At 55.3% G+C, this 2,036-nt stretch overlaps 1 protein-coding gene across 1 annotated transcript in view; it reads right to left on the reverse strand.

Annotated features, from left to right (window-relative positions):
* Positions 1-2,036, reverse strand: part of NGEF (neuronal guanine nucleotide exchange factor) — a gene marked incomplete at its 5' end in the record, with an annotated part of 30,920 nt that overhangs the window by 19,232 nt on the left and 9,652 nt on the right. The gene's annotated exons all lie outside the window — the stretch shown is intronic.

Here is a 2,036-nt window from a genome sequence, read left to right on the forward strand (position 1 = left end):
GGTGGGTGAAGCAGCTGAGGCCCACTGGCCTCATTGGAAGCAGCTGAGGCTCACTGGCCTCACCAGGTGAATACTTTCACCTCTGGTGAGGATGTGAATGGCTTCTTAGTTTTTTTTACAAAAGTTTATTGGCATAAAATGCACACACCATACAATGCCACGGTTTAAATATGTTGAAGAGTCGTATAGTCACCACCATAATCAAAGTTAGAACCGCTTCTCTACTCTATGCCCATTGTTATTCACTCCCCATTACCCCACCTCACTCCCCATTACCGCCCCCCACCCCGTCATCACCTTAAGGAGCTGCCCCTCTAGTCATTGTTCCTATGGGTCTCCTGTAACGAAAACCAAACAGGAAAACCCCAGCAACAAGAAAATAAAACCGAGCGTCTCAATCCAAAAGAAATCAGAAGAGAGTAGAAACTGGAAGAAATTAAAGGTGGGTCAAAAGGGAAAACACAGGGTAAGATGTGAACTTTTAACCTGACTCCATCTGCAGGAACCCACTTCCCGAGACTGTCAGAGGGCAAGGGGTTCACATCCCTGGTCAAGGTCTAGGGAGCTCAAGGGAGGCCGAGGCTGCGAGCGGACTCTCCCACGGAGCGGCTGGTGGGCTCAAACCACCGACCTTCCAGCCAGCTGCGTCACCGAGGTGCCACCAGGTTCCTTTGTGTAAGTGTGAGGGGGGGGAGGTTAAAAGAGGGTGCATCTGGCGCCCGAGGATCGGGTGGGTGTGGGAGATGGGAGTGAGGGGGGAGAGAAAGGATGGTGTCTGGGTGGGGTGGGCACACGTCTCCCTTCTTTGCGCCCATCACACCCTCCCTGCGCATGCTCTTCCCTCTCCCCTGCATTTGGAGGAGCTCTGGAAGGAACACGCACGCTGTTCGGACATTGCTGCTTGAGCCTGCTTCTTCTCTGTCTCTCTTCTGCTTACAAGGGATGGTGGCTCAAAGCCCAGCAAGCAGCACACCGATAGAACCCAACATCCTGACCAACGTCTGGGCCACTGCATGAAGGGGTCACAGACGGGCAGACCTCCGATTCCGACACCATCCCTGGACCCCACTCATTGGATGCTTAGGTGGCAGCAAAATAAAGGGGTGGGGTCAGCCCAGGGGCAAGAAGGAGCAGGGCAGATGCCCATCGACCACGGGAGGGGGGAGTGCACAGCCAACAGCAGGCTCGGCCTCTCTGGGGCCATCCGGTTCCCGTGGGCAGTGGTCATGGCCAACCGTGAAGTGAAAGGGCAATGTGGCCAACAGATAACGTTGGGGTGGAGCGAGCCGAGCGGTTAACTGGGCGCTTGCGTGTGCCCGATGAAGACAGAGCAGAATGGGTGGATTTGAATCGCGGGGCGCATCAGGAGAGCCATGGACTGCCCAAGGAACAGACAAGTCTGTCTTGGAAGAAGTGCAGTCAACACGCTCCTGAGAAGCAAGGATGGGGAGAGACCAGTCCCTGGGGCAGGACCTCGTGGTTGGTCAAGTAGAGGGCCAGCGAAAAAGAGGAAGGCCCTCAAGCAGATGGATGGAGACAGTGGCTGCCACCAGGGGCTCAAACGTGAGCGGTGGGCGGGCAGTGTTTCGCTCTGTTGTACATCAGGCCACTGTGGGTTGGAACCGACTTGAGAGCCTCTAACAACAACAACAACAACAACAACATGGACCCAGGTAACGGACCCCAGAGACACAGTGGTTAAAGTACTTAGCTGCTAACCCAAAGGTTGGCGGTTTGAATCCACCAGCCCTCCTTCGGGAGAAAGAGGAGGCTGCCTGCTTCTACACAGACGGCAGCCTTGGAAAAAGCAGCTGTGCTCTCTCCCGTGGGATACACAGGACTCAACATCCGCTCAACAGCGGCGAGCTTGTCTGTCTGTTCGTCTGTGTTGGTGGTGGAGAAGTTAAGTGCTTGACCCCTCACCAAAAGGCCGGCGAGCTGAACCCCTAATTGTTCCGAGGGGCAAGACAAACAACCAAAGCCCTGGAAACAAACTCCGCGGGACAGTTCTGCTCTCTCTTACAGGGTTGCTGAGC

This window comes from Echinops telfairi, unplaced genomic scaffold (genome assembly GCF_000313985.2).
Source record: "Echinops telfairi isolate 266 unplaced genomic scaffold, ASM31398v2 ScPeMD7_3;HRSCAF=10, whole genome shotgun sequence".
NCBI classification, from domain to species: Eukaryota; Metazoa; Chordata; class Mammalia; order Afrosoricida; family Tenrecidae; genus Echinops; species Echinops telfairi.